Source organism: Triticum aestivum, chromosome 4B, assembly GCF_018294505.1.
Source record: "Triticum aestivum cultivar Chinese Spring chromosome 4B, IWGSC CS RefSeq v2.1, whole genome shotgun sequence".
Lineage (NCBI taxonomy): Eukaryota > Viridiplantae > Streptophyta > Magnoliopsida > Poales > Poaceae > Triticum > Triticum aestivum.
Window position 1 is genome coordinate 640,488,422 of NC_057804.1, and position 20,160 is coordinate 640,508,581.

Below are 20,160 nucleotides of genomic sequence, written 5' to 3' on the forward strand. Positions count from 1 at the left end.
GTAGATCTAGCTTCCCCACCATTCCCTACTCCCATAATTTTTCTTTTCCCCGTCCGATTTGAGTTTTTCTCCAATTTTTTCCGCCCAAATCCAGATCTGAAATCTCCCTGTTTATCTGTTTTCGTGACCACCGGAACTTCCGACCCCGCCTGGAATGTTCGGCCACCGGACCTTCCGGCCATCCTGGAACTTCCGGACTCTGGAACTTCTATCTTGCCCGGACCTTTCGGCCTAGACAAAGAGTTTACGCATCTTCTACTGCTTCCGCAACTTCGACAACTTTTTCCATGGAGCAACGACATCTTCGCCAACGTACTGGAAACCGTGCCCTACGACACCAACCACGCCTTCGTCCTCATCAAAGATCACATCGACTTGACAACAACAGTAAGCAAGGATGGTAACATCAATGACTCTTTGAGTACTCCATTGCCATTGCATTGTCACCCCATAGCCCATTTTGCGTAACTTTAATGTCGAGACTAGCCATTTGAGTATTGCCGGGCCACGCTACTTGTGCACTTTAGTGTTCATAGATACATACCCCATATCATATCTTGAGTCACAAGGTTGTTCCTGCATACACAATTGCTATCTTGGTTCTTGAAGTTTGCAGAAGTGGCCAAAGAAAGAGCTCAAAAGAGAGAATGATCCAAAAAGCTTTTAAGCAAAAGAAACTCAAACAAGCTTCTAAGCAACAACCATAGCATCATATCATAGTTCATCACCATATATCATATGGTATCATACTCGATCATTTTGGATCATCTAGTGTTAAAGCACCGGAACATCATACATACATAACATACTTGTGATAGGAAGTCGCTACATTTTGTATCTTATAGGTAGTGCACAAGTTCGTATCCGCCTATTGAGAAATTGATTAGCGCCTCTCTAGTGTTGTGTGACAAGAGCATTTTCCGTGGATTCCACATTTTCCGTTCACTCCTTGGTTTCACAACCACATTTATCTATCCATGCGTGTGTTTCCATGTGCCTCTTTTTGCTATTGGTCTACTTGTTGCATTTGCAAATTTGTAAATCATTTTCAACATCATTGAGTCTTGCTAGCAGTTGCATAAATTTTGTACCACCATCCTAATCGAGATCCTCCAAAGGCTTTACTTGTGTAGGTGTGAGAATCGACAAGAATTGGTACCAATTGTGCTATTTCCTTACTACTCTATTGAGTGATCATTGACCCATCTTCAATATCGGATAAGGTACAGTTGGTCTAGTTCTTCCTTTCTCTAGCTCACATATTTGCTTGCGATGATGGATAGGCCAACTACATCTTCAAACCCGCTATTTGATGAGCATCAAGAACCGAACAACTACGTCACCAAGGTTCACCTTTTTGGTGAGCAACGAGCTCTACACCAAGGGAATGAAGCCATGAACGAGCGCATTGAGTTACTCGCCATCGACTTGAGGCATTCCGAAGAGCGAACAAGAGAATACTTCGACAATACTCTTGCACATCACATGGAAGATCTGAATGCCAACATGACTACTCAAATGGAAGAGCTACGGACTTTGATGGTCAATCGATCTTCTTCCACTTCGTCATCACATAGACGAAGCCGCTCAACTCGTCATTCTTCCGATTCCTTCACCGGCTCAAGTACACCGACATCAAACACTTCTCATCGAGCCGCATGCCAAGACCGTCAAGCAAACCAAAATCCTCTACATGGGAATGGTTCACAAGAGAAACTTGAAGAGCAAGAACGCCAGCATCGTCTAAATCAAGCTACCATCCAGCAAGCACAAGAAAGGCAACACCAACGCCAACACGAGCAAGCGCAAGAACACCAACGCCAACAAGATCAAATGCAAGAATGTCAATGCCAACACCAAGTTAAGGAAGACGCCGACGCTCTACGTCAAGAACAACAACTACATGAAGCACAAGCCCTTGCAGTGCAACCTGCCTTCTGAGACACAAATCATGCCATCACCGACCGCAACCGACGTGTTCGTGAAGAAGAAGAAGCACTTCATGATGAATTACCAGAGTGGTGATATCAAGCACGATTGCAACGCCAAGCTCCACAAGCTCGGCAAGAGCAACAACCTCGACAATAACCATAAGTTCGGTAAGAGCAACATGAGAATCCTCCATGCCAAGAGCAACATGAGGTTGACAATCCTCCATGTCAAGGACGTCATCACAATAGGCAAGCGCATAATGGAGAGCACCGCTACAGCAAGCTCAAGTTCAACATGCCAAAGTTTTCCGAAAGCAATGATCCTGAAGACTATCTCTCATGGGCATTGAAAGTTGACAAGATCTTTCGTCTCCACAACTATGAAGAGGAAAAGAAGATCGCCATGGCATCTCTTGAGCTCCAAGATTATGTTCTTATTTGGTGGGAGCAAGTCATTGAGAGATGGGCAGCCAAAGGCGAACCACCCATCACAACATGTAACCAAATGAAAGATGTCATGCGAGCGCGCTTCGTGCCAACACACTATAGCCGCGACTTATTCAAGAAATTGCAACTTCTCAAGCAAGGCACCAAGTCCGTTGAAGAGTATTACAAGGAGATGGAGATTGCCATGATTCGAGCTAATGTCATGGAAGACGAGAAACAAACTATGGCAAGATTCTTGAATGGCCTCAACCATCCTATCAAGAAAATCGCTGACTTCCAACCCTACTCCAACCTCATTGAGCTAGTGCACCAAGCCACCAAGGCGGAGGGACAAGTACAAGAGGACTACAAGTACTCCAAGTACCCTTCCAAGAACGATGACTCATACAACCAAGCACCAACGACTTTGGCGCCTCCTACCTCAACCAAACCTCCTACAAGCATCGGCGACAAGCCAAGTTACAAGACTTTGACATCATCAAGTCGTCCTCCTACTAGAAGCAACTTCAAGTCGAGATCTTCATCATCTACAACTCCTATCGAAGATACCTCCAAGACGAGCTCCATAAAATGCTTCAAATGTCAAGGACGAGGCCACAAATCCTTTGAGTGCCAAACAAGACGCACCATGATCATCAACGACGATGACACATATTACTCTATGATCGATGAAGAAATGGAAGCGCTTGAGCACGTGGCCATGCACTGTCAAGTGAATGAGGATGAAGACAATAAAGTCTTTTGTGAAAATCCGAGCCCCACTCTCGTTGTCTCCAAGGTCTTGTGGCTTCAACACCAACAAGATGAGGACCAACATTGCCACATCTTCCATACCAAAGCGGTCATCAATGGACGTTCTGTGAAGGTCATCATTGACGGAGGAAGTTGCCACAATTTGGCAAGTGAAGAGCTATGCGACAAGCTACAATTGGTCAAGATGAAGCACCCTCATCCTTACAAGGTCCAATGGCTTAGCGACTCCGGCACCATTCGCGTCAAGCACACCATGCAAATATCCTTCAATATTGGAGCCTATGAGGACACCTTGGAATGTGATGTGGTACCTATGTCCGTTTGCCACCTCCTAAATCATGTGCCTCCATGATGAGCAACAAGAAACAGCCAGTGGTTTTTGCCACCAAAAGTGAGATGAGAGAAGTGTGTGAGAACCCATCGAGTGTTCTTCACTTTGTGCTCTTATGCAAAGGTGAAGCGGAACAAACTAATACCTCACCACCTCTACCTTTAGTGTTGTCTCGTTTGTTGTAGGAATTCCAAGATGTTTTTTCCCGATGAGCTACCTCTGGGACTACCTCCTCTTCGAGGCATCTAGCGCCACATCGACCTCATACCCGGAGCACCACTTACCAACAAGGAACCCTACCGCATCAACCCCGAAGAAACTAAGGAGATCCAACGCCAAGTTCAACAACTCATCGACACTGGCCATGTACGTGAAAGTTTGGGCCCTTGTGCCGGTCCGGTAATCCTTATCCCTAAGAAAGATGGTACCTATCAAATGTGTTTCAATTTTCGTCCCATCAATTCTATCACCATTAGATATCGTCACCCCATTCCATGATTAGATGAAATGCTAGATGAGCTTAGAGGAGACACAATTTTCTCTAAGATTGATCTTAAGAGTGGCTATTATCAAATCCGCATACAAGAGGGTGATGAATGGAAAACTGCATTTAAGACCAAATTTGGCTTATATGAACGGCTTATTATGCCAACGGGCTTATCCAAAGCACCCAGTACTTTCATGCGTGTCATGCATTTTGTCCTTAGACCATATATTGGAGTATTTGTAGTGGTCTACTTTGACGACATTCTTGTGTTTAGCAAGCCGCTCAAAGATCACATCACACACCTTAGAAGTGTTTTGCAAACTCTTCAAAAAGACAAACTCTATGCTAACATGGAGAAATGCAAATTCGGTGTTGACAAGCTTGTATTCCTAGGATTCATTGTGTCTTCTAAAGGTGTGCATGTAGACGAAACTAAAATTGAAGCTATTATAACTTGGCCCCAACCCACAAACTTGCAACAAGTGCGTACTTTTCTTGGCTTAGCCGTATTTTATCACCGCTTTGTGAAGGATTTTAGCACCATTGCTTCGCCTTTACATGCTTTGAGAAAAAAGAATGCACCATTTGTTTGGGGACCATCCCAAGATATAACATTTCAAGAGCTTAAGAGTTTGCTTACGCATACCCCTTTGCTTGCATTACCCAACTTTTATAAACCTTTTGAGGTACATTGCGATGCAAGTGGTAATGGCATTGAAGGTGTGTTGATGCAAGAGAAGCGCACCATCGCATACTTTAATGAAAAACTTTCCGGAGCGCAACTTAACTACCCCATCTATGACGAAGAATTATATGCCCTCCTCGATGAAGAGTTCGAATGCATCGAGGACGGCGGCGCGGAGGGCGTCGAGGACGAGGAGATCGACATCGATGAGTGAAGGAGTGTCTTCCCCAACGACCCCGATGACGGCACCGGCCCGAACCCGGCTCGCGGCACATCGTACCTGACAAGGAAGAATTGGCTCGACCTCCACTTCGACCGAACATAGTTTAGTTTAGTTTAAATTTATGTTTTATGTTCGATTATGCAAAACTATCTATATTTATGTTTGAATGCATGCTATTTTTGGTTGAACCTGCTTTGAACTTGATCAAATTGAAGTTTACAATGTTAAGTTTAGGGGATCGACTAAAAATGGCCAAAAATTGCTGGAGTATATATATACTCCAGTAAGGGTTTTAGTCCGTTAACTTTTAGGGGATCGGCTGGAGATGGCCTTATGCCTTGTTTATTTCAGTTATTCACAATGTGATGCTCTATATGTGCAACTATTTGCCGTGCAGTTCAATTTCATCAATAACAATTTTAACCATAGCACTATGAATTACGATATTTGGTTGCTCTTAAGGATGTTGCAGTTAACACGCTTTTCCATTTTTTAACAATAACTAGTGTACTTTAGACCTGCACAATATGAGTTTGAATGACTATATTTGCTTGTTTTTAAATGGTATGCCTGTTGCAGTGAACACACCTTTCCACTTCTTGTTTTGCTTAACTAACATGCTTAAACCTGCACACTGAAGCTATCATTTGTAGATTATATTGTCTATCATGAATATATTTGGTTGATGTTTAGCCTGTTGTGCTTAATATGCCTTTAGATGTACTCACACATGACAATATTGGGAACAAGTGCTGCTTTCCGTCGAGGTTAGTTTCGTCGCATTGCTTATATATACTCATTGTTCATGATATCGGTAGCTGGTACCATATAGCCCGGGGGCTGATAAGGGAATAATCATCAAATCAGACATTTCACTGAATATATTTATAACCCATTTATCGGTACTAGGGCCACATTTAATATATCCGAGGCTACATAGCAACATGCATTGTACTGAATGACTAAATATGCAATCCCAGGCTACATAGCAACAAGGAAGAGTGTTACCTTAATGTTTTGATGATGTCTAGATATACCTGTAAGAGCAGCAGCAGCAACAACAACAACAACAACAACAACAACAACAACAACAACAACAACAACAACAACAACAACAACAACAACAACAACAGTTAACTGCAGTTAATCGACCGATATTTGTAACAATGTAATAAACTACATCCGCCCTGTAATATAAGATGTTACTTCATCCAATATGTGAGTATATTGGATGCAATAAGATCTAATATAATGGGACGGAGAGAATGTTGTACTATATCATTGTGCAATTGTTGTTTAACTTCTAATATCAACTTGGTGCTTTTATGTACGTATGTCATTGGCAAAGTTCCATGCTTTGACCCTTTCTGCGTATGGGGGGACGAGATATTCATGAACCATCATCAAATGAGGAAACTGATATATTAAAATGGGTAAATGATTTCAATAAAACTATTTGTTTACACTTTATGAAAGACAACAATGAACTGCAACATGGTAAGTAAGAACTCTATAGCCTTCATTTTACTATCCATAATGAGTTGTGTTAGATGGAAATGTCTGAATCTTTTTTCCTTTGTAGTGGTTTCCGATGCAGTTACTTAAGATTACCTCTCAAACTACATGATTGGCAGTCGACCATCACAAGGGGTTGGACTAGAGTCGTGCGTGCCATGTGCATGGAGGGCACAATAGGGGCATTTCTCTTCACCTTATTCAACAACCAGAATGTCCCCCGCCTCTTTCTTTACCATCTTTAATAGTACAAGTATACAACCCTGCTTCATCATTCTTTATTTGGTGCTAATATAATTCTTTTTTATATGTAATTCTTGAACATATGTACCTGTGAATCGAATAATGCATTGGTTGTTGAACCTGATGGATATGAATGAAATTATAGCATACTTTTAAATTGAAATTTGGTACAATTTTAAATAGCAGCAATTAAATTAGGGTAAAAATGTGCTATGTAGGTCATTACGCGCACACGGTCTATAAAAGCACATCGTGTGTGATATACATCATAATCCGACACAGTTCATGGAGAGGAAACATGTGTAACCATGCACACAGTTGCCATTTGCAAATCGTGTGTGACGTCAGACAATATCACAAATGGTTCTAGAAAATTAAATGTGTGTGATTGTAGCCTTACTATACACGTATACAATCATGAACTGTTTGTGATGTGACGTGAATCATAAACGTAGAGCCAGTTTGGTATGTGTGCCTGGAAAAAGCCTGGATTGCGCCTGGTAAGGTAAAACCATAGAAGTCCGACTGCGATGGTAATGTGAGCACACAAGAGTAGCAAGAATGGAGCGTTTGAGGTATGCGAGATATCACAAACAGTTGTCTGAAAACTCGCGTTTGGGATACATACCGGCAACGCATACGCTTAGTTATGCAAAACGTATGCATTGCCACTCCCTATCTCCGATGGTTTCTGGGTCGTGTGGAAAGGACCCCCTATCGTCCACACTCACTAGGCGACGGTTTAAAATGCTGTCGCAAAATGGGGTTAAAAACCATTTGTATATCAGCTCACTGTACCAGTGTAGCTATCCTCGAGATCAATGGTGGTGCCCGCACCAAAAAACTATGGGTTCAAGTGCACTAATCTCTCTAAATATTTTAATTTTTACACAAATACAAATAGAACTAGACTTCCAATCAAAAAGTTGTGGGGCAGTTGACCCCACAACTTACAAGTAGAATCTCCCCTGCTCGAGAGGAGGGGTAACATCATCATCAAGGGCAGCCTTGTTGTCCGGCTCGCCCTCTTCGCCATCTATGGAGGTCGTGGTGACCACACCCCTCTTCTTGGGAGAGGTCTTAACCTCCTATGGGACCTCCAACAACGCAGGCTGTAGCAGCCCCAACATGACTGGGTCGAGCTCCTGGCCCGAAAGCGGGGGCTCCGATCAAAAATCGATGAAATCTGCGATGCCCTGCGAGACACAAACGGTTCAGAAGAGGAAATTTGGTAGTCACGCCCAAAAGAGAGCGACGAAGAAGAAGCATACCTCTCTCATGGGAGCGTCATGGTAGAAGGGCTCCACCTTGACCTCCATGAAAACCGTGTCGGCATCTACGCCGGTCGAAATACTAATCCGAGAATAGACCTCCTCCTCCTCCTTGAGCTCATCAGGGGAAACCCGCATGGGATCCTCTTACCCCTTGTACGAATACATTAGCGCCTCCTGGGTTTGCAGTAGGAGAACATGACATTGCACCGAGGTCCTCAAGATGTGGATCCGTTCCAAGCTGTCGATCTTCATGTGCGCTGTGGCATCAAGAAGCAACTGGGAATCTTTGGAAAGGGCGTCAAGGGAATCCCAGGAGCGAAGTCGCCTCGGAGCCCCACCGACGAAGGCCGACAGGCTTCTGCTGAGGCCGGAGATGTAAAGCCAGTTCTTGTGCCACGCTCATAGACACTTGGAAAACGGCACAAGGAAGAATTTGGAGGACGGCCCCAGCTGAAGGCTCAGCCCTCCGAGGTTGCGAATGGCCTTGTCACTAGTATGCACCCGAATGCAGAAGAAATGGTGGAATAACTCAAAGCGAGGAGCCGTCCCGAGAATGCACTCGTAGAAGATAATGAAGCTGGCAATGTGGAGAACTCCGGGTTGGCGTGAAGTAATGAAGCTGACATCCAAAGAAAAATACGAGTACCTGTATGAACTTGTGCAGGGGAAACCAAGCCCAGGGCCGAAAAATCTTGATGGAGCGCGCGCTCGTCGGTGACCAGCGTTGGAAGGGCTTCTCCCTTTGCGGGTATCCAATATATTATGTTTGTCGGAAATAAGCCCTTCTTCTTCATCCTTCTATCTTCCGCCTCTGATGCGGCTGAGGGGAACCACTTGCCGATGGTCTTGTTGGCCTTCTTCTTCGTCGGCTCCTCGGCGGTGCCGTCCCTCTTTTGGTTCCGCTCGGCGGCCTGGGTTGCGTGGATAAAGCTTTTCCCGTGGCCTTGGAATGCGCCGACATTCAGCTTCTTCATCCTCTCATGTTCTCAGGAGGAATCCAGGAACGCAAAGATCACGTACGTATCAATGGTGAAAGTGGAGATCAAGGATCTCAATGGAGTCACGAGGAAGAAGCAAAAAGAGGAAGGCAGAATGTGGGGTTTACCACTCTTCCCCCCATCTTTATATTACCGTGATAAGCGCTGAACAATCAGGATTAGTGGCGCAACATGCGCCCCACTACTCCTGCAGTTGCCACTTATGTAGACATTAGTGTTAATCTCCGGGCACCCTCAACATAATTGTAGTGAAGGCCTGTCTCCAGGAGACCCGATAATGATCGTAGCCAGGTTCCCCATGACAACCTTCCTCATCTGAGGAGCCAGTGCCATCCCCAAGAACTTGAAGGACTCGTGGGCAACTGGTGGCGGGATCACCCGGGGTAGGCCCGTGACAAGGGTTCAGCCCAATCTGACCAACGACCCAGTAGTTATCAAGAGAATCACTTCGCTGAGCCAGTCCAATGAAGCCCATTCAGTGGAGCATCGTGAACCTCATCCGAAAAATCACCATAGCGTCCATCCAATTGGACTAAGACGTGGTCAATCAAGACAAATGCTACCTGCAGTGCCATCAAGGCGACTCTTATGGCGACGTGGTAATGCCACTAGTAATTGCCGCCATTATGGCCGTTATCACATCATGGCTCTTAACAGCCCTTCTAACTCCACCTTCTCATCGTAGTATATAAGGTGAAAATGGTGTGAGACATAGACAGTCACTTAAGTCTACATGCCAGATAATTTCTTTGTAATCACTTGGCTCAAACAAGGGAAAAACATCCAAGTAGGAGGAGTGGTTACCACTAGAACAAGGGATATCTTCCACATGTGTCTTGCCTCCACAAAATCCCCGAATCATGAGTGTTGTCGCGAAATTCCTGCAACAATCTACAATACCAAGTTTTCTTTATTGGATTCATTATGAAATATATTTTACATTTTATATATTTGATATCACAGATATTAATGCATTTTCTATGCACATAGTCAAACATTAACTTGTTTGTCTCAGGATAATCCTTGAACTCAATTATTTTGGACCGATGGGGTCCCTCACAAGGCTCTCTACACTTTATCTGTGTATGTATGCAGTCCTAGTTTATTGGTCCCTATCGTATTTTGTGTCAAATTTTGATGATAGATTTAACTAAAAAAATGTTAATACATATCATAAAAATAATATCATTGAAAACTATGTTCAAATAAGAATCCAACAATATAAGTTCTAGTGACATGCATTAACATTTTTTAGTTAATTTTTTGGTCGTGCACTCCACGCCTCTGCCCAACCAATTAGTTCATAGTTGGGGGTGAACTCATGAGTGCTTTGACCACAATCGATGGATTATTTAGAAATTAGATGTGACGGTAGTCGGTGTACTGAATTTATGAGTTTACTACTTATCTACCATGGTCCCAACACATGTTATAATATTTCATGAATGTTTCATTGAGCACGACACATATCCACGCTTCTACTTATGTGTGGTCATTGCTGTGAGAGATGCTACTAGTGAACCTATGAACTTTGGTCCAATTTTCATACATAAGTGATTCTCCAACTTATGTTTACATGCATTTTCTTTTCTGCAATTAATTCTTCCGAATATACTAAAATACTTCCAACACATTGTACGATCATAAATTATTACAACTAGGAAAGCTAGTGAGATCGGAAACCTCGTTAGAACAGATGGGACCATAAATAGATCCTTAATTCCTTTCTAAGTGTTTCTCGAATGAGGGTAGCGATGTTGCCTACGGATTTATAACTTGGCTTCTCAATTGTGGGGAAAGTTACCCATGCTACAAACCCTTGCATTCAGTGGCCTAAAACCTACATACCATGCGGTAATCCTTGGAGTACCAGTTGTCAGATAATTAACAGTGGTTCATTGCTCTGTGCTTCATTAGTCTATTCATTGGCCAGTTTAGATGAAAGATATGTAAAGAAAGTGGTGTATTAGATGAAGTAGATCCCTATTTGTGAAGTACTCTTGGTGACAATGAGAGAGTGCAAAAACTAGTCGGATTTGCCTAAGCAAGGATAAAATATAGTTGAGTTGTTATCCTGATAATGACTTATGGATGATCCTATTACAATGCGTTATTTTATTACTTAATATGTGAGGTGAATTCACTCTTTTCTTACCAAGAAATTCTTGGGTAATCAACTCCCATTCTACAAAAAATCAAATATGAACCTTGTTGGTCTTCTTTCCTCATGGATAGGAAACACACCAGCAGTGTGCGTTGGGTGATTCCGTTGTGCCTTTTGCAGTTGACCGGCTGGATAGTTAACCGGAATATCACTTTGATTCGCGTGGCCAACATCCAAGAGTAAGGGTTTTCGACACCTTCGGTGGAGTATTAACCATTAGATGCAATTGTAGGTTGTCTAATGGTAATGGAATTATGGATACATTGCCTATATGTCGTGATCCCAACATAAGCTATGTTGTGTCATAATGTTTGATCGATCATTACACATAGGTTGACTTATATTTATGTTTTACCGCTGCTATGAGAGAGTTTGTACTAGTGAACAACCTATGACCCTGATCTATTTCTACCGTAAGAGCATCTCCAGCCGCTGGCTCCCCAGGAGGCGCTAAAAATTGCCCCTGGGGGCGCACCGGCGCTAAACCGCGCGCTGGGGGCGTGATGCCCCCAGTCGCGGCGCCCACGTTTTTTTTTTCATATTTTAAATTACGGCACAAACACGGCGCAAATTCAACCAAACTTTGGCGAGTTCGTTCATATTTAAAAATATTTTACAAAAAAAGCTACTAGGCTGCTCCTCGCCGCACGCCGCCCTTGCAGTTCTACATGCCGAGGAGGCTGTAGAACCTCGTGTAGTCGCCGTCGTTGTCGTCGTCGTCGTCGTCGTCGTCGTCGCCTCCTCCGCTGCCGCCGTCCATGCTGCAACCCCTCCCCCGGTTGGCGCGGCGGGTTGGACGGTCCGGGGGCGTCCTCGTCGTCGTCGCTGTCGAGGATCATGACGCCGTGTTCGTCCTCGCGCCCACGTTTGCGGGCGGTTATCTCCTCCAGGGCCCGACGCCGCCGGACAATCTCATCGCGGAGGTAGTCGTCCCACGCCCACTGTAGGGCCTCCTCGTCGGAGAAGCCGCGCCAGACTATCTCCTCGTACTCCGCGGGCAGGCCGGGCTCTGGCTTGGGCGCGACAAGGACAAGGCGGCCAGAGGGGGGGGTGGAGTCGCCGATGCGGACGCCGAAACTGCGCGTGCGCCGGATGACATGCGTGTCCTGGGGCTCCGGCTTGACGGGGCGGAGGCAGGGAGAGCCGGACGAGGAGGAGGACGCCCCGGGCTCCATGCGCCTCGGCGTCCACGAGCTCCCACGTCGGCGAGAGAAGGATGGGGGAGCGGGGTACTCGAGCCTCGGCGTGTTGCCGCCCTCGATGTACTTGAGGACAGCCTCCAACGTGCGGCCGGGCACGCCCCACCATCGGCGCCGCCCTTCGGAGTTGTGCCTTCCGGAGGGCACGACGCCGTTGGTGGCCTCGAGCTGTTCGGCGTGGCGGCGGCGGAAGTATGGCTCCCAGAGCAGGCTGTCGGGGACGTACAGTGGTCCTTCCCTCGCCGCCCACGGCAGGGAGGCGCGGATACGCGCGATCTCCGCATGCCGCGCCGCCCCGGTGGGCGGTGGTGGCACCGGGACCCAGCCGGCGCTGATTCTCCACGCCCCGGGCACCCACATGTCCGACGGGACCGGGTACTCGGCCTCGAAGAGGAGCCGAGCTTTGTCCTCGTGAAGGTGGCGGCGGCCGAAGCCGTTCGCCGCCACGCCGTCGCCTGGGAAGCGCTCGGCCATGCTAACGGGAGATGGCGAGAGGAGAGGGGAAAAGGGGGAGAAATGGCGTGTCGACGGTGGAGACTCTGTGCATGTCACCGGTGCGCCGGGGGTCGACTTATATAGGTCGAGGCGCCACGCGTACGCGTGGCCGCCGCGTGTACGCGTGGCGGGCGAGGGGACGCGCGTCGTCCGGTCTTCACTGCGCCGCCCGTGAGGCATCAATGGAGGCTGACCGGCGCGGCTGCTTTGGCATTGATTCGCCACGGGAAACGAGACGATGAGGACGATGAATTGGCGAGAAGAGAGACGAGTCGCTGGCAAGGAGGGCCCGCGGCTCTTTCGAGCCAAAAACGATTCGCCCGACGCCCCCGAACACCCCCCAGCGCGCCGTGTTCGGGTTGGGTCCGCCGGCGTCAATTTCGGCCCGAGCCAGCGAAAAATGGAACCTTGGAGGCGCGACTGAGCCGATTTTTTAACGCCGGCGACTAAAAAGACATCTGGGAGGCCTTGCTGGGGACGCGGCTAGAGATGCTTTAAGAAAACTCTCCAACCACCTAGGAAAGCCATGCATGCATGCATGCAACGTGTTTGTAGTGAGAGCGGAGAGAGGATGCGCAACCCATGTGGATGGGCCAGTGGAGGACCAACGAGAGAAAGGAATTAAAAATACGGCCGGTGTGTCGGCTAGCTCCATGCGCTGTCATTTGCTCTTGGCTCGCCGCGCCAGCTGAGCGGCTCCAAATCACTTTGGCACTCGTACTACTCGTAGATAGATCCTTTGGCGCACGCACAAAACGAGGAAACTATTCTGCTGAATGGCAATAATTTGTGCCAAATGGTCCGTGACCAAGAAAATGAATTATTAGGTGAGATCTGGAAGGATGAGGTTGGTCTCGTGGATTCTTAGAACTTGTAGAGGAAAGGATGATGCTCTCGTTTTCTCGCACGTGAGTTGCATGCATACGTTAGTAAACGGCAGCACGGCAGCAGTATATTCATGTTAAATGCCTTTTCTCACGGTATACAAGTTATCACATATACTATATACTAGTAGTGCTAATTGGAACGTGTAAACAAATTCAGGATGAAGTGCTAATTAGAGGATTTAGTGGTATGTGACTGTGTAATACTGTGCTTCAGAACATGATGAACTAATCAAAATATGCTAGTACAAATTCTATGGATGTTTTGTACGGCTTTTACACACACAGACCAGATTACGTAAGACAAAATATTGAAGCATGCATATTCATGTGCAGCATCCTTTGAACATCCCTAAAACATGGGTGAATTGGTTGCTCTTTTACTTCATCCAAGATAGTTACAAAATGCATTAGGGGCAAAATGGTCTTTTCACCTCACAGTTAACACAGTTAGTGTCTAAAATGTACAAAAGTGTCATATAGAAAACAAAAATTACTTTAGGCGTCAAATAGGGAAGAAATTTTATTTTGGGCCAAATAGGGAAGCAAATTTTAAGAAAGGGTCAAATAAGGAATTCTCTCTAAAAAAATATGGCCGGTGTGTCGACTTGCTCCATGCGTTGTCATTTGCTCTTAGCTCGCCGCGCCAGCTGAGCCGCTCCAAATCACTTGGCACTCGTACTATACTACTACTCCAGTATGAGAGACCGGATCGGCTCAGTGAGATATTTTTGGTGGAGCATGCAGGAAACGAGGAATCTGCTCGCATGAACCGCAATAATTTGTGCCAAGTGGTCCGTGACCAGGAAAATGAATTATTAGGTGAGATCTGGAAGGATGAGTTTGGTCTCGTGGATTCATAGAACTTGTACAGGAAAGGATGATGTTCTCTTTTTCTCGCACGTGAGTTGCATGTATACGTTAAGCGGCAGCAGGCAGCAGTATATATAGCTGCTATGCACAACGTAGATAGTCACACACACACACACACACACACAACACACACACGCACACAGTTGAAGAGATGTTTCCAGTGACGGGTTCGCCGAAATGCGTTGCTTTCCGATCAAAGCATACCCGCAAGTACCTAGGTAGCGTGCAAGCAGGGAGCGAGGAGAGCCCGGCGGAGGCAAGTTCTTCGAGGAGCTGAGCCACGGCGCCGACGACGTCGATGTCCTTGCAAGCCCGTACACTAGATTCTACCTGGAGCCATCCAAGGAGCACGACGGGCTCCTGCACGTCAGGTGCTGCCACAACAACAAGTACTGGGTGGCCAAACATGTCGGTGAAGGCAGCGGCCACTGGATCATTGGCATCGTCAATGAACCGGAGGACGACCTGTCCAAGCCGTCATGCACGCTTTTTGAGCCCATCCCTCTCGCGGACACGGACAATAATCTATCCATCAGGTACGTACAGTACCATCTATCTCTTCTGTCTACACGTTGATTTATCAATCATTCTATGTCTAATACTCACTCTGTCTGGAGCAATATAATTTTTTGTTAAAATTGTATTGGACAAAGCCTCCACGCAGAATCAATTAATAATTACTACCTTCGTCTCATAATATAAGACCGGTTTTGACAGTACTGACAAAAACGCTCTTATATAATGGGACAGAGCGAGTAATGTCTTGGAGGAAAAAGAAAACGAAAAAAGATCAACACCGATAGCTGCTTGGTCTAGTAGTCCTCATTCTAATAGGCTGGAAACGCATGCATGCAGGTTCTTCCGTCCTCAGCAGATAACAAGCTCTGAATCTGATATGACCAAGGAAAAGGGGACAACTGAAGAAGCCTACCTGTTTCTGGGAACCGGAGGGCATGAAAAAGCAGTTGATCAAGCTAAATCTCTTCATGACTTCTCCGCCATTGATCTGTCGAAGCAATTGGTACTACCTAAATATGTTGCTTTTAAAGGCGACAGTGACATGTACCTCCGGGCGAGGATCATCCAGAAACGCAATTACCTGGAATTCTCATCATCTGATATTGCAGATTCAACTGTGGTCAACACTATTTTCCCCAACTACGCTAATGGGAATGTGCGCATAAAATCGAACCACTTCAACAGGTTTTGGAGGCTCAGCCCCAACTGGATCTGGGCTGACTCGGCCGACACCAGTAGCAGAGACCGTGACACGCTCTTCAGGGTGGTCATGTTTCCCGACTACATCGGTCTCCAGAACCTGGGAAACTCCAGGTACTGCAAGAGGCTAACTGCCGACAAGAAGACAAGCTGCCTTAACGCCGCCGTCGATACCATCACCCTTGAAGCAAGGTTACGGGTTGAAGAAGCCGTACTTTCGCGAGAGGTCTATGACGTGGAGTTCAAGCTCTCCGAAGCTAGGATCTATGGCGAGAAGCCTCTTACCTTTCCCAGCATGACTTCAACCAATGACACCAACGAAACACATGCCAAGACCCTGACCCTGAAATACGAGGAGACGCAGACCAAGACCTGGAGCTCGACTGTTAGCCTCAAGATCGGTGTCACGACCAAGTTAAGAGCCGGGATCCCGGTCATAGCAGAAGGGAAGGTTGAGGTATCCACTGAATTCAACTCAGAGTACGAGTGGGGGTCATCCATTCAGACAACGACATCACAAGAGGCCTCCTACCAGGCTGTGGTGCCTCCGATGACCAAGGTGACAATCAGAGCGGCTGCGACTCAGGGTTCTATTGACGTCCCGTTCTCCTACACTCAGAGGGACATTCTGATTACAGGAGAGGTTGTTACCTACAAGATGGATGATGGCCTGTTCACTGGTATGAACAACTATAATTTCCAATTTGAAGCCACACAAGAGCCCATCTGATGTGAAGATGCATGCATTAGTTAGCAGTATTAAATAAAGCCATCCCTGCCTTGGAGTGGCCCGGCTTTTCTGTGTGGTGATTCGATGGTGTATTGTACTTTTATTTTATTTTACTTTGTGGACTGTGTGTTGTTCTATACTACACTAGTATTATTGTACCCCCGTTCCCTTTACACAACATAGACTTCTCTATATCATGATCAACATAGTACTGTACCCCCTCCATTTTGTTTTACCGTGTATCCATATTTTCAACTATGCTAATTTAGAGCATCTCTAGCAGCTCGTGATACGGTTACGTATACACGTTTTGGACAAGTATATGGCAAAATAGGCCTCCACCAGCGCATCTATTTATTTGTATATATAGACACCCTCCATGTTGTCTCGAACCACCACCACGATGTAGCAATATCCCCAGTGATGGAGAGTTGTAGCCAACCCAAATAGAGAAAAGCTTTCCTTTTCAGGAGTTGTGAGTGCACCAATCTGATTTCCTGAAGTACCACTAATCTTTATACAGATATGTGAATAAAATTATAACAAAGAAAGTTAACCGTGAAGTTATTTTCTGTGCCAAATATGATAGTATCGTTTCCACCAAATATCTAAGTAGTTTTTTTATAAGATAATGGTCAATGATAGAGAAGTTTGAGTTCATACACTTTCTAGGGTTCATGAATTTTAGATTTAGGGTAGCCCCACCTGAATATATTGCTCAAGGCCAGTATCTAGATGCAAAGAGAAGCTTATCTTTTGTAGGAGTTGCTGAGTGCACTCAATATAGTTTCCAGAAGTATCGTTGAATTACTAATCTTAATAAATGCTCTTGCAATAGAGAGTTGATGCGTACGTTGGCCGATGTGAAGTATGGAAAGTATAAGATGACTGCAATGGAGCTAACATACAACATAATATCTGTTAGTCCTTGCTACTTGTGAGCTACATTGGGATTTTCTCTGAAGAGGAGGGGATATGCAATATAGTAGAGGTAAGTATTCCTCTTAGTGAGAACCAAGGTTTATCGAACCAATAGGAGAATCACGCAAATCCTCGTGAACAACATCTGCACACATGAAAGTAAATACTTGCACCCAACACAGGCAAGAGGGTTGTCAATCCCCTTGAACTCGTTACTTGTATGGATTAAATCTTGTATAGGTAGATGGATAAATTGCGAAACAAAATAAAAAATAAAAAATTGCAACAAAGGAATTTTGGTTTTTATAATATGATTAAAGTAGACCCGGAGCCATAGTTTTCACTAGAGGTTTCTCTCTCGAGCACATAACATAGGGAGGGTGAACAAATTACTGTCAGACAATTGATAGAAAAACGCATAGTTATGACGATATTCGAGGCAATAATCATGTATATAGACATCACGTCCGAGACAAGTGGACCGACATCTGCCTGCATCTACTACTATTACTCCACCAACCGGCCGCTATCCAGCATGCATATGTGGTATTAAGTTCATGAAAATAGAATAATGCCTTAAGCAAGAAGACATGATGTAGACAAAGTAAACCCAATCAATATGAATAAACCCTGTCGTTTACCCTTAACGGCTACAATACAAATACGTGTCTTGTCCCCTTCTATCACTGGGATATAGAGCAGCGCATGATTGAACTCATCATAAAGCTCATCCGACAAATCACCACAACCTCCATCCAACTGGACCAAGACGTGTTCAATCAAGAAAAATGCTACCCGCAGCGCCATCAAGATGACTCTTATGGCGACGTGGTAATGCCAGTAGTAATTGCCGCCATTATGGTTGTTATTACATTATGGCTTTTAACAACCCTTGTGACTCCACCTTCTCACCGTAGTATATAAGGTGACAATGGTGTGAGGCATAGACATAGTCACATAAACATGCATAATCACTTGGCTCAAACAAGAGAAAACATCCAAATAGGAGGAGTGTTACCACTAGAACAGGGGGCCATCTTCCATGTGTGCCTTTGCCTCCATAAAATCCCCAAATCATGAGTATTGCTGCAAAATACTTGCGACAATCTAAAAACCAAGTTATCTTTATTATTGACACGCCCAATATGCGTTACTATCCTAAAGAGACTCGAAGGTCCCACCAAGAATAGAACCGCATATTGAAACACTTTTGCAAGGTGCATATCATTACATCAACATTACATAATAGATGGGGATACATACAAAAGGCATACAATGCCACACGAATACAGCATCATCATACATAAGAACACCATCCGACTACGGATGAAACACAAATAGAAACTCAAACGACATCCACCGTGCTAGCCTAGGCTGCCGACCTGGAACCTATCCCCCGATCGAAGAAGCATAAAAAGAACTCCAAAACAAGCAAACATCACTCTCGCGTCAATATCATCGCATAACCTGTACATAGTTTTCTCTAGGAACACATATAAAAACATAGGGAAGCAAAAACATGGGGAGGCAACAACGCGAGCTATTGATCTACAACATAATTTGCAAAATACTACCAGGACTAAGTTCATGATAAATTAAAGTTTAATTAATCACATTACTTAAGAACTCCCACTTAGACAGACATCTCTCTAGTCATCTAAGTGATCACGTGATCCAAATCAACTAAACCATGTCCGATCATCACGTGACATGGAGTAGTTTTCAATGGTGAACATCATCATATCTACTATATGATTCAAGCTCGACCTTTCGGTCTCCGTGTTCCGAGGCCATATCTGTATATGCTAGGCTCGTCAAGTTTAACCTGAGTATTCCACGTGTGCAACTGTTTTGCACCCGTTGTATTTGAACGTAGAGCCTATCACACCCGATCATCACGTGGTGTCTCAGCACGAAGAACTTTCGCAATGGTGCATACTCAGGGAGAACACTTCTTGATAATTAGTGAGATAATTAGTGAAAGTTTCATATAGAGCACGCTCAAAACGGAGCAACGGTTCAACACATACACTCTATACAAGTTTAAAGGACAAGCTGTCCAAAACAGCAACTAGGCATATAGCAAGCATCAAAACAATAAGCTACAGCACCTCAACATAACAACAAAAGCCATGGACATGATGTACAGGTAAAGCACAACAAAACATGAACACTGAGCTATCTCCATAAATCACTAGAACATGCTCAAAAAGACATGGCAAGATTGCAAGTAATAACACTTTCAGACATTGCAGAAATAACATCAGGTTGCAATGTTTAGAGCCATCAAACAACATGTTACAGGAACTTATCATAGAAAAAAAAGGTATGGCATGAAACTACTAAATGCATAGAACAAAAGTCCTTTACTGACCATGAGCCAAAAAGGATCAGGATATATGATGGGACCCATGTAAACATGGCAAATGATATGATAGATTCAAACATGGCAGGAACAATAATAAGTAGGCATGTTGGTGAGCTTGTACCACTCACCACAGAGCAATACATGGCATGACAAGGCAACCAACAGGACGATGACATGTTTGTGAAGCTAATAATGGAAAGAGCAAGTTCATAGGGTGCATAGATCACTAGCAAAACACATGGCAAAACTGAACTTAATGTTAACAGGCTGATAACAACATTATTTAGCAATTTGAGAGCAAGATTACAACAAGCTACAACAGGACATAAATGCAACCAGGGGCATATATGGATAGAGCATGACATGTATAACAAAACATCCTTAGTGAACATCTCCAGATTATGCATAGAATGACTTGTAG

At 45.0% G+C, this 20,160-nt stretch overlaps 1 pseudogene; it reads left to right on the forward strand.

The window, feature by feature from the left end:
* The first annotated feature begins 14,653 nt into the window (after positions 1-14,653).
* On the forward strand, positions 14,654-16,623 carry LOC123089531 (uncharacterized; annotated as a pseudogene).
* Positions 16,624-20,160: the final 3,537 nt, after the last annotated feature.